Raw genomic sequence first — 24105 nt, 5'->3', positions numbered from 1 at the left:
GAATAGTCTCCAAAGGTATTAATCTCCACCAACAGGGCCTGAAGTGATTCATTAGTATCAGCCAGATACACCAATGTGTCATCCGCATAAAGTGAAATGCTCTCCTCTAGCATGTGGGAGTCCTTTAATCGAGGGGGAGGAGCGAATGCGAACCGCAAGTGGCTCCATGGCCAGGGCCAACAAGAGGGGTGACAACGGGCACCCCTGTCGTGTGCCCCTAGTAATCGGAAAGGGGCCAGTGATAGAGGAATTGACCCGCACCCGAGCTACAAGGGAGGTGTAAAGGAGTTTTATCCATGCTACAGCACGGGGGCCAAAGCCATACATCTGTAACACCCGAAACAGATATGGCCATTCCACACTGTCGAATGCCTTGCAAGTGTCCAAAGACACAATAGCACGAGTGGGAGGACAGTCGTGTGGATATTGCAGGTTTTTAAACAGCCTGCGGATATTCATTCTGGTGGACCTGCCGGGGATAAAGCCCCCTTGGTCACTATTGACCAAGGACGTGACTACAGTGTTCAAACGGTTTGCCAATATTTTGGCCAGAATCTTAATGTCCACATTAATAAGAGAAATTGGACGGTAAGATTCGCATTTAAGTGGGTCCTTACGGGGTTTTAATAGAAGTACAATCAAACCCTCTTGCATCGTTAGGGGGAGGATCCCGACATCTAGAGCTATATAGTCTATATACCTGGCCAAAGGACCAGGGATGGATGTCCATCTTTATAGACAACGTCCTCCTCCCACTTGGCCATGAAGAGATTGGCAAGGCTGGGGGAAAAAACTTCTGATCGAACCAGAAATAATTGTGGGTCGTTGCAAAGTCTAACAGCTCAACAATGAAGGATTTTTGTATGTCAGTAATTGAATGTTTGAAAGCGTGTAAAGAAACCTGCGCTGGGATATCTGAGGTTAAGAGGCTGCTGCCTTCCTGAAAGACTGTCCCCTAGGGGGCAGGAAGAGTATAGAATATAAAGGATTAGGAATGGTGGCGCTGCCTAAGTGTATTGCTACACTGTAAAGTCCCGGTGTGGGTCTACCTGGACAAAAGTGGTAAAGGTGTATTCCACTTATTGACTGAACCGACTAAGGTCTATATTGGTAGGGGTCCCACAGGGTCAGAGGACTGGGGGGACATGAGCTACATGAACTGCAGCTACACTTAGAGTGCTAGGAAAAGGGTGTGAGCCCTACAACTGTGCTCTGGTAGTGTGCTGGTGGTCAGTGAGATGTCTGGGCTAGTATACCACTGTGGTGTGGACACTAACACAGTGTGTGGACATCAATGAATAAACACACACAGATTACTATAGGTAAGCCCTATGTTTCTCCAACAAACATTGTATGTGCAAATGATCGCTGTAAATAGCTAAATAAAAAACACAATAAACCAATAACTGGAAACAATTGCATAAATAACACATGCACAAGTAAGGTGTGATCAACCAACAACACCAGTCCACCCTGTGGTATACACAGGACAATGTTGGATGGAAATGTGAACAGCTGGCTAGTAGCCTGTATAAGCCAGTAATATACAATGTCTATAAATATCCGAAAGGAGACAATATTGGAATATGGAAGTCTTGTTGGAGTCCAGTATAGAGGTCTGGATGGTGAAAAGAGGGGGGTGCTCCTATAACACACTCCGACGTGCTCCCGGTGCTCCCCTCCAGGTTCCCCACTCACCAGAAAGAGGTCCCCTCTTGGGGTAACAGGCACGTAATTTAGGCGTTCCTCTGCTCCAACTTTTCTCCTTCCTTCCTATAGATTTCAAACTTCCAGTGTCTCCGCTCCTTAGCTGTGTTGATTCCTCAAAGGAAACAAGACCAGGGGCTCCAATAGTGTAATAACGTATGGCCAAAAAGTGTTGTCAAAAGTTCAAAAGTATTTATTTAAAATAAACAATAAAACATAGCCTGCAATGTATCTGGCTGCTGCAGTGGGTGTAATAAGACCAGAGTCCACACGTGACTCCGGTGCCAGAGTGTGCAGAAAAGACACTAAAGATATATGCAGGTAACAAGATTTAAAATGTATAAAAGAAAGAAAAACAAAAAACAAAAAAGCGGGGTCGTTGTCTGCAATGTAGCAGCTCAAAGGGCTGCTATTAGCCGGCGTTGGGTACCGTCACCTGGCTATTCGGCACGACAGCGTGTGCTGTCTGAGTGTTTGGCTTGCGTTCCAGCCGAACCACCCGACGTTACCCGGAAGTGACGTAGCACGTGACGCAGCCTGACGTACGTTTCGAATTGTGATTCGTCCTCGGAGGCTTGTCAGTGTCACGTCAGCTCATCTAATTTATGGGAGTCGCTGGACCGCTATGCTCCTCCCATCCCCAGCAGCTAAACCAGTAATGTTATCCTAAGGGACTTCATTAATATGGATGCAATGCTGGATACAGCCAAAGGCTGCGGTGCAGCGTGTCCCATAAACGTAGCTTGCTGAATGTATTACAAACACAACATAATGGCATTGCTATCTAAAAACCAACTAACACAGCAGGTACCATACAATTGAGATAGCTTCATGCCCGACCCATAGGATCATGAGTAGGGGTTATGTTTGTGTTAAAAAAGTTAGTAGTGGGGGGTCATAAAGATAGTAGTGTGGAACGAGGGAGAAGGGAGTTCGTCCAACAGAGACTTATAGGCATCGTTCTACTTAGTCCTAAGATTAAGAGTTGCCATGTTATATAGGAATACAGGTATGGAATGTGCAGGGGAAATTTCCCAACAGAGTGTGGAGAGGTTGAAAGGTTATGTATGACTGTTGCCATGGGGCTCACAGGATACATGTGTATTCAAGGTAATCGTCACTAGTAACTAAGTGACTAATGGACTCATGTCCAAGTGTAAGAGAAAGATTGTGAAGTAAGTGTAACTTTACATAAAAATGAAAGCCATAAGTATAAGGCTGTGAGGTGAAATATAAATATACTTAGTGAGTATGGCCAGATGGGGCTGAATATTACCTCCATATGGCCACCTCTCAGATAGATGTGGTAATTGCCGACTAATAAGGTACATGTCAGCCATACTCTATATGTGTACAACCCTAAAAAGTGGTAGTGGGTTAAGTAAGCCATACGTGGTATGTCTGTGCTTAGCCTAATGTCCCAAACAATGGCAAAGGACATTTCCATAAATATGGGAAAAAGTAGCCATTGTAAACGTGAGCATGTTAAGTGTGCTCCAAGTGCAGACAGTGTTCTCTATAAAGAAAAAGTGAGACATTGTGAGTCATGAGAAATTGTGAATCATAAGAAAAGGGAAAGATTGTAATGTTATGGATAAATGTCCCAGAAGACAGCTAGTGTCTCTACAATAATTCCAAAGGGCAGCTGTTTGTTATGGAAGGTAGGGTAACAGCTGTCACACATAGTTGTTATATATGGCGAGTATATGAATCGGTGCCCCAGAAGACAGCTAGATGTTATGGGTTGGCTAAGAAACAATTTAGATCTATATCAACATTGAGCCCATGTGGCACCAACGATCCTAATCGGTAGATCCAGCTCGTTTCATTTTGTGAGACGGCTATTTCTTTATTTCCTCCCCTCCAGTTGTCTTTAATGCTATCTATACCATAAAATATAAGGCCTGAGGGGTCCTTATGATGGAATTGTTCAAAGTGCCTGTACAGATGGTGTTTAGAGGACCCTTTCCTAATCAGGTTAATGTGTTCTCTTATCCTGATGCGCAACTCTCTAGTGGTTCTCCCTATATATTGAAGATGGCAAGGGCATTCGATGGCATATGTGACATGGGTGGTGTTACATGTAATGAGGTTTCGGATCTTGTATACTTTTTGGTCATTTCTAGATCTGAATTTGGTTTTTCTCCGGGGTTGGGGTTTACTAGTTCTACATGCTAGGCATCTTTGACACTTGAAAAACCCTTTGAGGTCTGGACATATCTCAACTGTCTTAGGGGGATTGATGACATTGTGTACAAGATGATGTCTAAGCGTAGGTGCCTTCCTATAAATGAATGATGGTCTATTGGGGAGGATTTTTGATAGTATACAGTCCTCCTTCAGTATTGGCCAATACTTTTTAAGGATATGTTCGAATTCCTTGTATTGGGAATTATACCCTGTAATGAAAGAGCATTGGTTCCGGCCTTGGTTTACTGATGTTTTCTGCTTAAGAAGGTCTTTGCGATCTCTTTGGAAGATTTGTGTTTGTAATGTTTCCAGGCTTTCAATTGCATATCCCTTTTCTTTGAATCTGCCGACAATGGTTTGGGCTTGCCTGTTATAGTCATCATCCGAGTTGCAATTCCTTCTGAGCCTAAGCAGTTGTCCTTTCGGAATATTGGCCTTCCATTTCGGGTGATGGCAGCTGTTCATAGGGATGTATCCATTCCTATCGGACTCCTTGAAGAATGTCCTGGTATGTAGTTCTGTGCCGTTCTTATAAATTTCTAGGTCTAGATATTCAATCTTCTGTGTGTTGTACTTTCCAGTAAAGTCAAGGTTGAACCGGTTATTACCAAGGTTCCCTAGAAATTCCTGTAAGGCCTCTACTGTTCCATCCCAGAGGATGAGGAGGTCATCGATGTAACGACGATACATCTTAATCTCCTGATGGTTACCATTATAGATGTATTCTTCCTCCCATACATTCATCAAAAGGTTGGCGACACTGGGGGCATAACGTGCCCCCATTGCCACCCCCTTGGTCTGTACATAGTACTCATTGTCATACCAAAAATGGTTACATTCCATTGCCATTTTTAGTCCATCCAATATGAACTGTATCTGCTCTTGCCTGTATGTGGTCTTCTCATGCAGGGCTGTGGCTACCCCCATGATGCCATCCTCCTGTTTGATGCTTGTATACAGGGAGCTGACATCTATGGTGACTAGTATGAGGTCCTCTACTCCTTCCACCTCCCTCAGCTCCTGTATCAATTGGAGGCTGTCCCTAAGGTATGATTTACCTTGTTTGACCAGTGGCTGCAGGTAAGTGTCAAGATACTCTCCTAATCTCGAAAAAATCGAGTTGATGCCGCTAATAATTGGTCTTCCAGGAGGTTTTGTCATATTCTTGTGGACTTTGGCAGTGTAGTATATCACTGGCGTTTTAGTGGAGTTGGAGATAAGGTATTCAGCCTCTTTTACACTTAGTATTCCTTTGTCTTTCCCTTTTTTGATGAAGTTTGCAAGCTTCCTTTGGTATTTATGTTTGGGGTTACCATTCAGTTTCAGGTAGGTATTGGGTACTGATAGGAGATTCTTAATTTCCTCCTCGTAGTCTTGAAGGCTAAGGATGACCAGACCCCCTCCCTTATCCGCTGGACGGATAACCACTTCATGTTTATTGCCAATTTCTTTGATAGTTTTCCATGTGCTTTTGCTCTTCCTATTAATCTTCCTCTCCAATTTTCTGAGGTCATTTTCCACCATTTTTTTTAATGCAATCACGCATTGGTTCCCTGGGTTGGTGGGGTTGAATGTAGAATTGTTTTTGAGTCCTGTTTGTTTATACCCCGAGTCTTTTTCCACATTATCCTCTGTATTATTGGCGAAGTATTTCTTTAAATTGATTTTCCTTAAAAACTTCTGAAAGTCAATATATATCTCGAATTGATCCAGAGGTTTGTCAGGGGCATATTTGAGCCCAAGGTCCAGGATTTTGATCTCCTCTGTTGTTAGGGCTACCCCACTAAGGTTGAAGATCCCCTTTCCTAGTGATGTCTTGGCCTTTTTCTTCTTCCCTCCCCTGCATCCTCTGGGCCGCTTTCTCTTTGTGGGTATCTCTGAGGGAGACCTTCTGGTTGTCCCATCTGTCTGTTGTCCCATGTTGGGTCCCGTCGGTCTGTTCGTTGTTCTCCTGTCCAGGGTTCTCGGTATTCCTCTTCTCTACGGGCATTTTCACGGGTAGCCCCTCGGTTGCCATTCCCCCTCCAACCTGGGTTGTGGTTTGTTGGTCTTTCTTGTCCTCGGCCCGGGGGTCTGTTTCTGGGCCCTCCCCTGCGAAAATCCCTACTATCTCTTCCCCTCATGTGTGAGGGGGTACCTCTGCCCCTCTGTTGTTGCCCATTATGACGGTATTCTGTCTGAGGATATCTTGGACTATCCTCATACTCATCCGAGTATTCATCAGATAATGACGGGTGTCTATTGTGGGTACTAGGTGTCCGTCTTCTGTTACCTGGGCTCTTATTGTGTTGATATCTGACTTTTTTACGCGATCTTTGTTGGTACCATCCCTGGTTTACTGGCTCCCGATTCATGTTTCCAGGTGTACTCATTGATTGTAAGGGGTTGGAGCCTGGAGTGGGGGAGTCTTCCAGGTTGTGGAGTATAGGATCTATGCCACTTGCTTCCATCAAGGTCTCATCAAGGTCTTCATTTGGGTCTTCCATTGAAGCTTGCCATTTGTAGGCTCTAAGTTCCTTGTAATCAATCACGTCCCTTTTGAATTTCTTCTGTTTTTTTGCCTGTATGTCCCCATCATATTTCTTGATTATATCTTGTAGTTCAAGCATTTTGTCTTTATAGTCTTGTTGGGTTATGAAAGGTGTCAGTAAGCTCTTAATTTCAACGATGCTTGCCTCAATTATTTTGAGTTGGAAACGTCTTCTATCTATTATCTTGTGTAGTAGTTCGTTTTCACATTTGTTGAAGAGCATATACCATTCTTCCATAAGTGTTGCATCTTCGATGTTATCGTTTGGGTGTATGTCCCACCTTAATCTTCTCAGGGTAATTTTCTCTTTTATATACATCTCCAGTGAGGCGATATCCCACCACACTCGGAGTTGTTTCTCCATAGTGTGCCTGAGTGATTTCATCAGCCCCTGCATGTCTTGCCTGTTGGTAATGTCTTCCTGGCTGAAGATTCCCCTTACATCAATCTGTCTATTGCTCATATAACCAAAGATATCCATAGCTGCACGGATGGATCCTCACCCTAAGGTGAGTGGGTAAAAGCGTGTAAAGAAACCTGCGCTGGGATATCTGAGGTTAAGAGGCTGCTGCCTTCCTGAAAGACTGTCCCCTAGGGGGCAGGAAGAGTATAGAATATAATATAAAGGATTAGGAATGGTGGCGCTGCCTAAGTGTATTGCTACACTGTAAAGTCCCGGTGTGGGTCTACCTGGACAAAAGTGGTAAAGGTGTATTCCACTTATTGACTGAACCGACTAAGGTCTATATTGGTAGGGGTCCCACAGGGTCAGAGGACTGGGGGGACATGAGCTACATGACCTGCAGCTACACTTAGAGTGCTAGGAAAAGGGTGTGAGCCCTACAACTGTGCTCTGGTAGTGTGCTGGTGGTCAGTGAGATGTCTGGGCTAGTATACCTCTGTGGTGTGGACACTAACACAGTGTGTGGACATCAATGAATAAACACACACAGATTACTATAGGTAAGCCCTATGTTTCTCCAACAAACATTGTATGTGCAAATGATCGCTGTAAATAGCTAAATAAAAAACACAATAAACCAATAACTGGAAACAATTGCATAAATAACACATGCACAAGTAAGGTGTGATCAACCAACAACACCAGTCCACCCTGTGGTATACACAGGACAATGTTGGATGGAAATGTGAACAGCTGGCTAGTAGCCTGTATAAGCCAGTAATATACAATGTCTATAAATATCCGAAAGGAGACAATATTGGAATATGGAAGTCTTGTTGGAGTCCAGTATAGAGGTCTGGATGGTGAAAAGAGGGGGGTGCTCCTATAACACACTCCGACGTGCTCCCGGTGCTCCCCTCCAGGTTCCCCACTCACCAGAAAGAGGTCCCCTCTTGGGGTAACAGGCACGTAATTTAGGCGTTCCTCTGCTCCAACTTTTCTCCTTCCTTCCTATAGATTTCAAACTACCAGTGTCTCCGCTCCTTAGCTGTGTTGATTCCTCAAAGGAAACAAGACCAGGGGCTCCAATAGTGTAATAACGTATGGCCAAAAAGTGTTGTCAAAAGTTCAAAAGTATTTATTTAAAATAAACAATAAAACATAGCCTGCAATGTATCTGGCTGCTGCAGTGGGTGTAATAAGACCAGAGTCCACACGTGACTCCGGTGCCAGAGTGTGCAGAAAAGACACTAAAGATATATGCAGGTAACAAGATTTAAAATGTATAAAAGAAAGAAAAACAAAAAACAAAAAAGCGGGGTCGTTGTCTGCAATGTAGCAGCTCAAAGGGCTGCTATTAGCCGGCGTTGGGTACCGTCACCTGGCTATTCGGCACGACAGCGTGTGCTGTCTGAGTGTTTGGCTTGCGTTCCAGCCGAACCACCCAACGTTACCCGGAAGTGACGTAGCACGTGACGCAGCCTGACGTACGTTTCGAATTGTGATTCGTCCTCGGAGGCTTGTCAGTGTCACGTCAGCTCATCTAATTTATGGGAGTCGCCGGACCGCTATGCTCCTCCCATCCCCAGCAGCTAAACCAGTAATGTTATCCTAAGGGACTTCATTAATATGGATGCAATGCTGGATACAGCCAAAGGCTGCGGTGCAGCGTGTCCCATAAACGTAGCTTGCTGAATGTATTACAAACACAACATAATGACATTGCTATCTAAAAACCAACTAACACAGCAGGTACCATACAATTGATATATATATATATAACAACTATGTGTGACAGCTGTTACCCTACCTTCCATAACAAACAGCTGCCCTTTGGAATTATTGTAGAGACACTAGCTGTCTTCTGGGACATTTATCCATAACATTACAATCTTTCCCTTTTCTTATGATTCACAATTTCTCATGACTCACAATGTCTCACTTTTTCTTTATAGAGAACACTGTCTGCACTTGGAGCACACTTAACATGCTCACGTTTACAATGGCTACTTTTTCCCATATTTATGGAAATGTCCTTTCCCATTGTTTGGGACATTAGGCCAAGCACAGACATACCACGTATGGCTTACTTAACCCACTACCACTTTTTAGGGTTGTACACATATAGAGTATGGCTGACATGTACCTTATTAGTCGGCAATTACCACATCTATCTGAGAGGTGGCCATATGGAGGTAATATTCAGCCCCATCTGGCCATACTCACTAAGTATATTTATATTTCACCTCACAGCCTTATACTTATGGCTTTCATTTTTATGTAAAGTTACACTTACTTCACAATCTTTCTCTTACACTTGGACATGAGTCCATTAGTCACTTAGTTACTAGTGACGATTACCTTGAATACACATGTATCCTGTGAGCCCCATGGCAACAGTCATACACAACCTTTCAACCTCTCCACACTCTGTTGGGAAATTTCCCCTGCACATTCCATACCTGTATTCCTATATAACATGGCAACTCTTAATCTTAGGACTAAGTAGAACGATGCCTATAAGTCTCTGTTGGACGAACTCCCTTCTCCCTCGTTCCACACTACTATCTTTATGACCCCCCACTACTAACTTTTTTAACACAAACATAACCCCTACTCATGATCCTATGGGTCGGGCATGAAGCTATCTCAATTGTATGGTACCTGCTGTGTTAGTTGGTTTTTAGATAGCAATGTCATTATGTTGTGTTTGTAATACATTCAGCAAGCTACGTTTATGGGACACGCTGCACCGCAGCCTTTGGCTGTATCCAGCATTGCATCCATATTAATGAAGTCCCTTAAGATAACATTACTGGTTTAGCTGCTGGGGATGGGAGGAGCATAGCGGTCCGGCGACTCCCATAAATTAGATGAGCTGACGTGACACTGACAAGCCTCCGAGGACGAATCACAATTCGAAACGTACGTCAGGCTGCGTCACGTGCTACGTCACTTCCGGGTAACGTCGGGTGGTTCGGCTGGAACGCAAGCCAAACACTCAGACAGCACACGCTGTCGTGCCGAATAGCCAGGTGACGGTACCCAACGCCGGCTAATAGCAGCCCTTTGAGCTGCTACATTGCAGACAACGACCCCGCTTTTTTGTTTTTTGTTTTTCTTTCTTTTATACATTTTAAATCTTGTTACCTGCATATATCTTTAGTGTCTTTTCTGCACACTCTGGCACCGGAGTCACGTGTGGACTCTGGTCTTATTACACCCACTGCAGCAGCCAGATACATTGCAGGCTATGTTTTATTGTTTATTTTAAATAAATACTTTTGAACTTTTGACAACACTTTTTGGCCATACGTTATTACACTATTGGAGCCCCTGGTCTTGTTTCCTTTGAGGAATCAACACAGCTAAGGAGCGGAGACACTGGAAGTTTGAAATCTATAGGAAGGAAGGAGAAAAGTTGGAGCAGAGGAACGCCTAAATTACGTGCCTGTTACCCCAAGAGGGGACCTCTTTCTGGTGAGTGGGGAACCTGGAGGGGAGCACCGGGAGCACGTCGGAGTGTGTTATAGGAGCACCCCCCTCTTTTCACCATCCAGACCTCTATACTGGACTCCAACAAGACTTCCATATTCCAATATTGTCTCCTTTCGGATATTTATAGACATTGTATATTACTGGCTTATACAGGCTACTAGCCAGCTGTTCACATTTCCATCCAACATTGTCCTGTGTATACCACAGGGTGGACTGGTGTTGTTGGTTGATCACACCTTACTTGTGCATGTGTTATTTATGCAATTGTTTCCAGTTATTGGTTTATTGTGTTTTTTATTTAGCTATTTACAGCGATCATTTGCACATACAATGTTTGTTGGAGAAACATAGGGCTTACCTATAGTAATCTGTGTGTGTTTATTCATTGATGTCCACACACTGTGTTAGTGTCCACACCACAGAGGTATACTAGCCCAGACATCTCACTGACCACCAGCACACTACCAGAGCACAGTTGTAGGGCTCACACCCTTTTCCTAGCACTCTAAGTGTAGCTGCAGGTCATGTAGCTCATGTCCCCCCAGTCCTCTGACCCTGTGGGACCCCTACCAATATAGACCTTAGTCGGTTCAGTCAATAAGTGGAATACACCTTTACCACTTTTGTCCAGGTAGACCCACACCGGGACTTTACAGTGTAGCAATACACTTAGGCAGCGCCACCATTCTTAATCCTTTATATTCTATACAGTAATTGAATGTTCACGACCCAAAAACTGTTTTACGGCTTCAATCCCAAGATGTTGGGGAATACAGGTATATAGGGATGCTACATCGGCAGTGGCAAGTAGATAATCACCCTTTACTTCAATAGCCTCTAAAAGTTTAATGGTGGAGGTAGTGTCTTTAAGATAAGATGGTGTCAATTTGACCAGAAGCTGTAAGTAGAATTTGATATAACGACCGATGCGTGATGTAATCGAATCGATTCCACTTACAATGGGTCTACCAGGTGGATTCAACGGGTCTTTGTGGATCTTAGGCAGATGATATATGGTTGGAATCCTAGGAGCAGTGGGCACTAGATAGGCCTTTTCTTTCTTATTTAAAATAAATGAACTAAAACCCTTGGATACTAAATTAACCAATTCTTTTTTGAAAACATTGGTAGGATCGTGGGTAGTATTTGATAGGTGTCTGAATCGTCAAGGATCCGATTCATCTCCGTAATGTAGTTGGTTTTATCCATAATGACTATTCCACCCCCCTTATCGGCAGGGCGCACAATAAGGTCCTTCCGGTTACATAGGGACTGGTAGCCTTCTCTGGGTATAGGGTGTTTATAGAATTTCTTAACGTTCGGGGATTCAAGGTCTTTAAGAACTAAGGGCCAGATTCAGGTAGAAGTGCCGCGGCGTAACGTATCGTTACACCGCCGCAAGTTTTCATCGCAAGTGCCTGATTCACAGAGCACTTGCAATGAAAACCTACACCGGCGGCCTCCGGCGTAAGCCCGCGTAATTTAAATGGGCGTGAGCCATTTAAATTAGGCGCGCTCCCGTGCCGGACCTACTGCGCATGCTCCGTTTCGAAATTCCCGCCGTGCTTTGCGTGAAGTGATGTCATTTTTTCGAACGGCGACGTGCGTAGTATACTTCCGTATTCCTGGACGTCTCACGGTGGTGGGTGTTTAGGGTGTTATCACTCGTGGTAGGCACCGGAGAGGATTCAGAAATGGCTGAGGCCACCAGAGATTTCTGCCAGTTGAATACGGTCCTGGTTTTGTAGTCTCCAGCATCCCTGGAGTACTTTTTGTGTTTTTTGTTTTTTTGATCCCTATCTTCCTTCTCTAAATGTGACTGGAGGTTGGAAGAAAGGGAATTGTATTCAGTGGAATTCTTAAAATTTTAAAGTTTATCTTTTAACTCCTTGATTTCCTTATCAAGCACCTGAAGTCTAGCTTTCTTACGTGAAATCAAAAAGCCCAAGAAATTGGTACCAGCTTCATTGAAGTAACGATACCAGGAGTCCAGATCCAGGTCGCCCTGTTGGGACTGTACCTCCCATCTCAGACTCCTGGGTACCATACCTTCCGTTATGTATTGTTGTAGAAAAATGATATCCCACTGTAAATGCAGTTCAGAGACCATGATGTTCTTAAGTTTTTAAGAACATGCCCCCTATTTCGGTGTCATTATCTACAACAGAAAAGACACCCTCAGTATTAACTGTACGTTGGGCTCTATAATCAAAAATGTCCATATTGAAAGGACAAAAACAGATATAGATATAAAATGGAAGTGGCTGCAGCGAAGTAGAACTAAAGAGAATGTACCAAAAACAATATACAGAATATGTATATATATTTAGTCTGGCCTCTAAATCTTGCCTGATGTTAACATATGTTGATATTATTTAGATATGGCTCCATGTTGTTTAATTGTTTTCATTACAAGGACAACCTAATTAGACTTCACTGTTTTTTAACATCTGATTTTGAGTTCTGATTCAAGCCATTATTCTTAATTATTTGTATTCCCCTTCTCTTCTCTGTTGTCTCCAATTTGTTTACAGACGCCTATGAATGGGTACTGCGCTGTTGCTTCTCGCTGGGGATCATGTGATGTTGTCCCGTAGCGAGAGCGAGGCTTGGTGTTGGTCTCCAAGCGCATGCCCGCGTCTAACCATCAGACGTTCGCATGTTCGGACATTCGGCATTTGCGCTCCAGCCTGTTTTCTGATCTGAGGCTTGGAGTGCACGCTGGCGACGCCATGTTGCTGCATACCCGGAAGTAATGTGTAATCACTTCAGCATTTACAGATGGAGCCACAATTAAGGTAGGGGGTACACATTTATATATATTGGGTCGTTGACAGCAGTAGGCCAGCACCCAAGATGACGATCTAGAGATCGAAACGCGTCGGGTCTCCATGCTGACCCTACTGCTATATTATTACATGCCTGTTTACATCTACTAAAATGTGAGTGTAATTTTTATACCTTTGCTGCCAAGTAAATTGTCCAAACAGATTTACACTATGTGCATCCTCGTTTTTTTTCCTTTGTTACATACACTCTGAGCCTCCGGATTTTGTGGATACTGCCCATAGTCAACATTGGTTGTTATTTGGCACCATCCCTCATCAATTTTATATACATCGCATATACAGTGGAAACCCACAAAGGTCTACCCCCCTGTCTACAAGCTGCTTTGGAACCGGGACACCGCTATCCTCTATAAGCACTCATGACCTATTAAGTATATGCTTATTTAGGTCCACTTTCTCTGTTAAGCCTCCAGTTTATACCTTGATGGTGGATCTACTATCAAATTTCACCTCTATATTCCACAATATGTCACATCTCTTTTGGAATTTTCTTCAAATTTTGAATCTCACTAAGACTGTTATTGTTTACCATTCACTATGGACTTTGGAGCACCTTGGTGTTAACATTACATGATTATAAGATTCATTTTTTATAGTCCTTTTTATTCAATTAACATTTATTTTATTTGTCACATATATTTAGCGCTACACTTTTTTTTTTCTATTTTTTTTTTCACTTGCAGGATTGATCTAATTCTGTTGTGTTGGCTTCCATTTATATGCTTATTGAAGTAGCGCAGTGAATATATACGTATTCTGTATATTGTTTTTGGTCAAGTTCCTCTGTAAGCATCCGGTTATTTTTGCGCAAAACCCCTGTGATGGACATGAAAGTGCCCCTCAGAGTTGTCCCATTCAGTGGAAGGGTCTACTTTTCCAAGATTATCCCTCCAATAGTTTGTGATGCCTGTCCTGCATTCTCCCTGCACTACCCCGTCCTCCAACCAGTATGAGTTCAGGCGCCAAATAGCAGGTCCCGAACCTGGGAGGAGGAGGAGGTCCACTGAGAGAGGGGCATGATCAGAAACCCCTCTAGGCAAATATGAAACGGCAGAGACAACAGGGAGGGTCTCAGCCGGAGCAAACGCCTTATTTAGGCTGGACATGGTGTGGAGAGAAAATTGGCGTACATCCGGATTTTTCCATCGCCACACCTCTGTAAGGCCATGAACGTGTGCCCAGTCTAGAAAAGAGGGAAAGGGTCTACCTCGACCACCCAGGCGGTCCATAGTTGGATCTGATATAGCATTAAAGTCCCCCACATAAAGTAAGGGGCCAGGGGGTCTAGTCAGCAGCTGAAGTGACAGTCTAGAGAGTACCTCCACTGAAAACGGGGGGCACATAAATGTTCACCAGGGTAAAGGTCACAGTAGAAATTTGCAAAGTAAGAACAATAAACCGCCGTCAAGGTCGGTTTTAACTTGTACAGTCTCAGCCGGAGAGAGATTTGGCTAGAAGGATGGAAACCCCCCTGGAGTAATTAGTATGAGTGGCATGATAGGAGTTAGACAACCACGGGTGTTTTAGGGCCCTAGTTTTAGAGCCTGTAAGGTGTGTCTCTTGGAGGCAGATAATGTGCGAGCGACATTTTTTTAAAACTTAAAAGACCAGGGATCTCTTCTGGGGTGCATTCAGACCTATAGTATTCCCAGGAGACTATGCTTAGGGGCTTTGCCTTTGTAAAATATACAGTAGTAAATAAGCACAAAGTAACATGCATACAAGAATATAAATGACTAGACAGGCCGCACCACCTGAAGCACATACACCCACATGAGTAAAAAAAAGTGCGTGGATCCACCATCAGGACATCATGAGCCAGCAATCAAATAATAAAAAACATTAAAAGTCTGCCATAGGCAGCAACCTGAGAAAAAATATAGGAGTCAAAAAGTGCAAAAAGGAACATAGAAAAAAAAGAAAAAAAAGAGAAAAAAACACCAACAAAGTCCCAGAAAGTCTACATAAAATCCCTTGCCCCCCCTCCCCGCTCGGCCAACCCCAACATAGCGAGCCTTGGATCCCTAAAGTGGAAAACGAAAACCCCCCTCCTTAAACTGATGGAGAACTGTACCGTGGCCTCGCCACTAACTGGTATGGGGGGTGTAGTGGAGTCCAGAGTGACTTCTGAGCAGCATTGTAGGGGTGAAAAGCATCACAGTCCAACAGCGGATGCAGTAGATTGCAGAATAAACAACCGGCAGAAGTTGGAGGGGGATAGGCCTGTTAATAAGGAGGAAGTTCAGTCTATTAGGATTAAAGATGACAGGGTATTAGTTCTCAGGCCTATTGCAGGGAGGCGTACCATAACTTCATGAAAATTCGGATCAGACAGTGCAGTCAAGGCAAATGAGTTCTCCAAAATGGAAGGATGGACATATCCATAATCAGTTCAAGGCAAACAGAGGAGAATGCAGGGGCCTAGAACCACAGATATTAGGCAGCCCTGTGCCTAGGAAGAACTCCGTATCGATCATTGAGCCAGGCCATAGCCTCCTTGGGGTTGTTGTAGAAGTGCGCTTTACCCTCATAAATGATGCGCAGCTTGGCGGGGAAAAGCATAGCGTAGGAGAGGCCCTCCGTACGCAGGTGGGCCTTCACTGTCGCAAAGGAGGTGCGTTGTCGCTGGACATCTGCTGAAAAATTGGGGTACACTGAGATGGTGTTGCCATTGTATTTAAGTGGACCCTTCTCCAGGGCCAGGCGCAGAATAGCAACTTTGTGTTGGAAGTTGAGGATTCTTGCTATAATGGATTGTGGGGGTGCTCCAGAAGGTGGGGGACGCGGAGGGGTGCGGTGGGCATGCTCAATGACATGTGAGAAGGATGGTGCATCAGTCTCAAAAATGTCCCTCAGCCAATTATATAAGAATTTTTCTGGGTGGGAGCCCTCTGCCCTTTCAGGGAAACCAACGAAGCGTAGGTTGTTCCTCCTCGAACGATTTTCCAAATTGTCATTTTTGGCGCGGAGGGTCGCCATTTCCCCTGTTAGGTCCCTCACTGTAACAGCTAATGGGTGGACAACATCCTCAAGGGAGCTGATACGTTCTTCAGCCTCCCCAGCTCTGTCCCTTAAATTTTGCACATCTTGCTTCAGGAGAGAAAAGTCCATGCGGACTGATGCAATCTGTGCAGTGAGAGAGGCCTTGCAGTCCTGTATAGCAAGCATGATGGTGGCCAGGGTGGGCTCAGAAGGAGGGGAATCAAAGCCTGAGCCATCCTCACTGTCTATGGGGGAGTCCTGAAACTGCAGGGGGTCTGGCTGTGCACAGTGGGGAGCAGGGGCAGATTCACTCACCAGAGCCTGTGATTTCTTGTGAGGAGTAGAGATGGGTGGCTGCAGCCTCATACCATGCTGCTCTGCGTGTGTCCTGGAGCCATCTTGCCATCTGAATCGGGCCTGCCGCAGATTCTGGCGTGGGTGGCCCATATTTCACCATGGATGCCAGCCTGAAATGTTCCCACTACCGTGGGGAGTATTTAGAAGTTGGTCTGGTACAAATCGGATAAAGGATGCCTGCAGGATGCCACTCGGAAGACAAAGCTGAAGTCTCACAGGTCTGTTCCCTCTGCCATCCGGACACGCCCCCAGGACAAATTTCTCCTGGAGTGGGAGGGTCTACAACATTATGTACCAGATAGTTTCTCAATGTTGCTGTGCTCCTATAGATGAAACTAGGTTTTTGTGGCAATTTTTTGCAAGTGTTCTATCTTCCTTCAGTATTGGCCAATATTTCTTAATGATGTGTTCAAGTTGGGGGTACTGGTTGCTGTTTCCCATGATGAAGGCTATATCCATATGACTAGTTCCCACTTGCTTATCTCTCTTAGTCAGCAAGGAACTCCTGTCGGAGCTCCTTTTAATTTCTTTGAGTTTAATCAGCTGGTGTTCCTGGTACCCTTTTTCTTGAACCTTTTGATTAAGACATCTGCTTGTTTATCATAACCTTTCACCCCGTGGCAGTTGCACCTAATCCTCAGCAGTTGCCCTTTCAGGATATTAGCCTTCCATTTCTATCTGTCTTTTTGAAAAAAGTTTGTGTATGCAGCTCATCTCTCTCCTTAAAAACCTCTAAATCCAAGTAGACAATACCTTCTCTATGGCACTTCCCTGTGAAGGTAATTCCGTAACTGTTGTTGTTTAGTTCCGGCAGAAATGTTTCAAATTATTCTGCTGTCCCATTACACAGGATCACCAAGTCATCTATATAACGCCTATATAACCTTAATTGGGGTATGTTCTTCTGATAAATGTATTCCTCTTCCCACATATCCATAAAAAGATTTGCTACACTGGGGGCATAACGTGCCCCCATTGCTACACCTTTTGTTTGTACAGAATACTGCTTCCTGTACCAAAAATGGTTGTTTTCCATAGCAAGTTTCAGGCCCTCCAGGATATAGGGAGGTCTGTAGAGGGTGGAGATGTAGGAAGGATATAGTACAGCCACCCAACCCATTTCCGCTCCTGCCGGGGGAGGTGCCCAGATTCTGTCTGCCTATTTAGATGAGAGACGTAGCGGAATGACATCACCTCAGAAGACAACCTACATCGAAACGTGTCAGTTGATTGGACATTCAGTACGTCTCACGTCATTTCCGGATCATAGGGAAAGAGTGGTGGAACGCACGCTGGTTACTGACCACCAGTCATCCCTAGTGCGAGACTGTTTTTTCCTGACCTGTTTGGTTTTGCTTTTATTGTTTAGATCAGTTTGCACAGTGCATGCTTTGAGATGCAAATGATCGATTTTGGAGGCTTTTTTCTGATTTACTTCTGTGAGGAGCTGGGACGGAGGTTATAGGAAACCACTTTTTTTGAGCTCGGGGTGAGGATTGGGACCCGGGAGGCGCAACAGCAGTAGGGGTACTTATGTCTGGGGACTCATAAGGGGGGAGCACCTAAGTCACCCTGTTTCAAGTTGATGACCGACCAGCCAGGAAGCTCACAAAAGTCACCTGATTAAAACTTCTATTGGAACTGCTATTTGTGATATCCATCTCTATTACTGTCTGGTTAAGAATTGGGATTGACAACATACACTATCAAGTTGCTTGGAAAGTGAAGTCACTTAACACTGCCCACACTGCCCCCTAGTGTGGAGTGGGGCTACTATATTGAAGATACATATGAACTTAGATGATAGGAACTATTATACTACATATTGTTTATGCACTGCCTGTTAGGACGAATGTACTTATTGCATGTCACTTAATTAGCGGCATTTTTCATTTGTTTTTTTTATCACAGTGTTTATCCCACCACTCTGTTTTCTCCTGGAGGAGCTCACACAGTTGCTAGGGATTATATCCCTCAGGAATTTCAATTATCTGTCACTTCAGCACTTAGGGCCAGATTCACGTAGACTAGCGGCGGCGTAATGTATCGTAGATACGTTACACCGCCGCAAGTTTTCATCGCAAGTGCCTGATTCACAAAGTACTTGCAATGAAAACCTACGCTGGCGGCCTCCGGCGTAAGCCCGCGTAATTTAAATGGGCGTGTGCCATTTAAATTAGGCGCGCTCCCGCGCCGGACATACTGCGCATGCTCCAATTCGAAATTCCTGCCGTGCTTTGCGCAAAGTGACGTCATTTTTTTCGAACGGCGACGTGCGTAGCGTACTTCCGTATTCCCGGACGTCTTACGCAAACGACGTGAATTTTTAAATTTCGACGCGGGAACGGCGGCCATACTTTATACAGCACATACGTGTGCTGTGTAAAGTTACAATTACAATTAACAATTACACCTGTCGGATCTTAGGGCTATCTATGCGTAACTGATTCTATGAATCAGTCGCATAGATACTCTGAGAGATATGACGGAGTATCTGAGATACTCCGTCGTATCTCCTTTGTGAATCTGGCCCTTAGTCCTTTAACCAAGTCGCCCTCCAGTAGCGGGAGCTTACCAGATTAGACAAGCGGCCATCGCTACCAATTCCGGTGTAGGCTTCTTTGCCCTTGATAGGCGATCAATTGGTTGGTCGTCCTTCGGAGGCTGGAGTCTATTTATCTACATATTTTTATATATTTTATATATAATTTGTATTCCTGGTTTATACTCTCTTTATTGGACCACTCATTATTATGTCACCTACTTTCATCTCACGATCATTGTGAGACTCGATACTAGTAGTGGGATGCACATTTTATTCATCACCCCAGAGGTCTAATATTTGCTTTCACAGATTGCTGTTTAAAATTTACATCAAACAGGCAGCGCCAACACCCCTAATTTACAATTTTTCATAAAATTCACCTTACTGCTGACATGGGACGATATATTTTGTTCATAGCACACTGGGAAATGCTGCTTGCAACTCAAAAGGATGCAGGACAGGGCTCAGTGCTGCAGCTTGTTGTGCCCCCACGTCTCCATACAGCTGGTGGTGATGATGCCAGACCTGTGAGCTCTACCCCTTTCTCCTCCTCCTCCGCCACCTCCATGCCCTCCTCTGAAGAATTGTCATATGAACATCAGGTAATCCCTAAGCATTCTAAGGGCTATTTCCAGATCAGGCTAGAAGGTGCCATGCAGTATTTCAGCTAGTGTGTTTAGGGCAAAGGAACCACTCCAAAGCAGAGATTCTTGCAGCTATGCAAGGACAGGCCCAGAGGTGGTTCACACCTCTGGGGCCAGGAATGGTGGTGTCCGACAATGGCTCAAACCTCCTGTCTGCCCTTAGCACATGCCTGGCACATGTCCTTAATTTGGTGGTGCAGCATTTCCTAAGTTCATACCCAGGGTTGCAAGATGTACTAAAGCAGGTTAGAGGAGTCTGTAGCCATTTCAGGCAGTCATACACAGTGCTTGGTTGGCTAAAATTCAGCGGGAATTGCACCTGCCCTGATTTGTGACATGCCCACCAGGTCGAACTCAACTTTGACAATGCTGCAGCGGCTATACATGCAGCAGAGGGCCGTCAAGTACTTGTGTCAGTATGGCACAACGACAAGCTTAGGCCGCTTTGGCTTTTTTTCCCCATGCTAATGGCTTATCATTAAGGATGCATGCACTGTATTGTCACCATTTAAGGAGGCCACAAGGATGGTGAGCAGTGATAGTGCTTGCATCAGTGACACAATTCCTGTTGTGTTCCTGCTGGAGCAGACTCTGCATGGCATTATGGACAGGGCACTGGAGGCAGAGCAGCAGGAGGAAGAGGAGGACTTCCTTTCCTCTCAAGGCCCACTTTATCCAGACACCATCATTCCTATGTCACCAAACACACAGGAGGAGAGAAGGGAGGAGGATGATGAGGAGGATTCTGTCACTTTCATAGGCTTCGAAGAAGAGGAAGACATGCATCAATCTTTAAGCGCTGGCTTTCCAACACCAGGACCCTCGACAGTAGTATGTTGCTGGGAGGAGGAACTTCCAGATGCTGTCATCCTGAGGAGTCTACTTCTCAAGCCTCTGCTTAATTTGAGGCGCATGGGCAACCTCATGCTTCAAAGCCTGCGAAAGGACCCAAGAATACGTGGCATAAAAGAGAAGGAAGATTACTGGTTGGTGACCCTCCTTGACCCCCGTTATAATGGGAAGGTCTCAGAACTCATCCTCTCCCCACAGAGAGTGCAGAGGATTAAATCTCCTAAAACATTAAATAGGATTTTATTGAATGTTTTTCCTGACTCTAGTAGGTTACAGTGTGGTGGAAAACTTTGTTTTGAGTCTTCCGTTGGTCAAGAAAGGAGCATTGGAGAAGGTGTCCCCCTAAGTGGGGCATTTCGGAATTTTTTTAGTCCTCGCCACCCAGGGCTATCAGCTTCCACATCCCATCGGCAGCGTCTGCATCACATGGTGAATGATTACCTCGGGGCCAAAACAGAGATGGAGAGCTTTCGAGCTGATGATCCACTGGCTTACTGGGTCATGAGAATAGACCACTGGCCAAAACTTGCCCAGTATGCTATTGAATTATTGGGTTGCCCTGCATCCAGTGTGCTTTCAGAACGGGCATTCAGTGCTGCAGGAGGTTTTGTTACTGATCATAGAACGCATTTGTCCGCAGACTCCGTGGACCGTTTGATTTTTTTTTAAATGAATCAGTCCTGGATTACCAGCTATGAAGCTCCTAATGCCGATGTCACTGATTAAGTTTTTTGGGGAATACGGAATCTCTGCAGGACATCAAGGCTGCCTAGCTTTGAGGGTGTTCAATCATTTCATCTGGAAGAATGTTTTTGGTATAGGTTTCATGGGTACAATAAACACCCAAAGGTGCATATCATTGCAATTTTTTTACATCAAGTTAAATTCTTGCTTTCATTAAGATTATCCCTATAGGGTTATGGTGGGAAGGCACCACCAACAACCAAAGACCAATTTTTTTGCACCTGTCTGACAGGTGCATATCATTGCAGTTTTTTACAGCAAGGCCAATTCTTGCTTTCATCAAGATTACTTCAATGTGGGAAGGCACCACGGACACCCAAATACCAATTTTAACGCACTTCTATCCAAAGTCAAAGTGATACCAGATTGTATCCAAAAAATCTCGAATCTTGTTCCCAGTGCACTACATTGTGGCCTCATCATACATACTGGCTCCCCAGCTTTTGCTGATCAAAATAAAGGCAGCTTGCAGGATTTTTTATTTTTTTTGGCTTTATAAATTCAATTATTGATGCAGCAGATTCTAGACATGGTACATATCTGACACTTTACAATTAGACTATATTGGAAGGATTTTTTCATTTTTAGGCTTTCACTTTAAAAATCAAAAAATCACTGCTCATTTAAAAATTAAGTTTTTCACAAACTTTCTTTTTATTGATACATATCCCCCAGGGCAGAACCCGGACCCCTATAACCATTGTATGCCAAATTACTTGCATATAAGCCTTCAAAATGGGCACTTTTGATTTTTTTGACGTTCGGGTCCCATTGTCTTTAATGGGGTTCGTTATTTGGGTCCAAACTTTTACAGTGTTCAGAAGTTCTGGTGCGAACCGAACAGGGGTCCGTTTGGCCCATCCCTAGTGTGGGGCCTAAAGCAGAGAAATTGTTCTGTGGTGGGTTTTCAAATACTGTATGTTATTCTTTTTTGATGCACATTTCCAAGTTTTTTGATTAAGAAACGATTCAGGAAAATGTATGTATTACTGGAGGAGCAACCGTGGGTTCAGTTATAGAGGTAGAGGCTTTAGTTCAAAGTTTTAACTAGAGTTTTTTATTACTGCGGTCTTGTTGGACCACTCACTGTCACTGTGGTTGTCAAGGCTGAAGGTTTTTTACCTTAATGCATTCTCTGCTTTAGCCTAGGTTCACACTGCTGCGAATTCAAAATCGCGGTAAAATGCGCGATTTTACCGCGATTTCGAGGCCGCGATTTTGCCGCGATTTCGGCCGCAATTTAATGTAAATCGCGGCCCAAAATCTCAAAAAATAGTACAGGAACTACTTTTTGAAATCGCAGATGCGGCGTCGCACTGATTAGGACAGTGCCATTGCCGACAATTGCCGCCGATTTGAGATGCGATTTGACATGTCAAATCGCATCTCAAATCGTTCCAAATCGTACCCAGTGTGAACCAGGGCTAAGGGTAAAAAGAAAAAACACAGCTGTGCAACTCCCTCCCAGCCATTGGCTTCCGCTGCTTTCATTCACAGCCAGTGAGAAGAGAGCAGGGTCTATGGACACACAGAACCGGCTTGGGGTGAGCCCGCACGAGTGCCCCCCATGGCAAGCAGATTGCCATGATGGGCACTTGGCGGTGGGGCGAAGTCAGGAGCGCAACACCATGATGATGTACCTCTTTTTCATTGTCATTTTCTTCATCAGACTATCTAATGCTAGCTTTTGGAAAATGTGGACTGCCGCATACACACGACCGTTTTTCGGGTTGTAAAAAAATTTAATTTATAATTGTCTAGAAAAAACGAAGATTTTTTCAACCGATCGTTAAAACGGCCTTGCCTATACACGAAAAAATGCTCTAGCAAAGCGCGGAGGCATACAACACGTATGACGGCACCATTCGGATGGCGCCACCCTTTGGGCTGCTTTTGCTGATTTCGTGTTAGTTAAATACGATTTGCGCTTTTCAGTCTGTTACAGCGTGATGAATGTGCTTACTCCATTACGAACGCTAGTTTTACCAGAACGAGCGCTCCCATCTCATAACTTGCTTCTGAACATGCACGTTTTTTTCACATCGTTAAAGCCCACACACGATGTTAAAAACGACAACGTTAAAAATGACAATGTTAAAAACGACAACGTTAAAAACGTTGTTAAAAATTAGAGCATGTTCTAAATTTTTAATGCCCATTTTTTACATCGTAAAAAATGCTCTGGAGCCCACACACGATCGTTTTTAATGACATTTTAAAAAAACAAAATTTTTTACAACCCGAAAAACGGTCGTGTGTACACGGCAGAACAGTTTAAATCAAACTGATTCAAGCTTGAGAGTAAGACAACAGTATTTGTATTATGATTAATACAGTAAAATTTTGTGACTGTCACATATTCATGATCACAAACAGGGCCGACCTTTGCGTTGTGCGAGTTGTGCGATCGCACAAGGCGCCTTGGACAATACGGGCGCCGTCACATCTTGCAGTCACTTTACTAAAAATGTGTTGAATGTGGCAGGAGCAGGGGCGGCCGCCGCCCGTGTCACTGCTCAGCAAGAGCACGGCACCCCGGCGCTGCGGGGGGGGGGAGCGTCGCGCCCGCTGACACTCATGCACGGGGCCTTGACCCTCCCTCCTCCTCTCCTCTCCTTGTCTCAGGTGGTACTGGCCTGGGTAGCGCGGCGCCGTAGCGTAAAGCGTGCATGCGTGATGCATGCCGCTGAGCTTCAAATCCTAATGGCGCCAAGAGACAGCAGAGCACTGACCGACTGAAGCCGGGACCTGCCTGACAGACTGCCGTAACTCTGAAGAAAAGTAACGGTAAGGCAGCCCGTCCC

Source organism: Rana temporaria, chromosome 3 (assembly GCF_905171775.1).
Source record: "Rana temporaria chromosome 3, aRanTem1.1, whole genome shotgun sequence".
NCBI lineage: Eukaryota > Metazoa > Chordata > Amphibia > Anura > Ranidae > Rana > Rana temporaria.
The sequence above is the reverse complement of the archived record's forward strand: the minus strand, read 5'-3'. Positions refer to the sequence as shown.